Here is a 200-nt window from a genome sequence, read left to right as displayed (position 1 = left end):
TTCTCTCCAGCTAGTTGTTCGTCATGGGGTTGAGCACGATTCGCTGGCAAATTGCCTGAAGAAAGTTAGAGGGCTTAATGTCCTGTTAACAAGGCCAAAGCAGGAGCAATTCCTAAGGGATGCCCAGGTCTTTCTTGGAGTGTCAGAGACAGATACCGTATGCGTGATTAAAGAGGTAGACACAAGGTGGAACTCCACGA

The sequence above is a fragment of the Plasmopara halstedii genome (assembly GCF_900000015.1).
Source record: "Plasmopara halstedii genome assembly, contig: Scaffold_323, whole genome shotgun sequence".
In the NCBI taxonomy this organism is placed as follows: Eukaryota; Oomycota; class Peronosporomycetes; order Peronosporales; family Peronosporaceae; genus Plasmopara; species Plasmopara halstedii.
The sequence above is the reverse complement of the archived record's forward strand: the minus strand, read 5'-3'. Positions refer to the sequence as shown.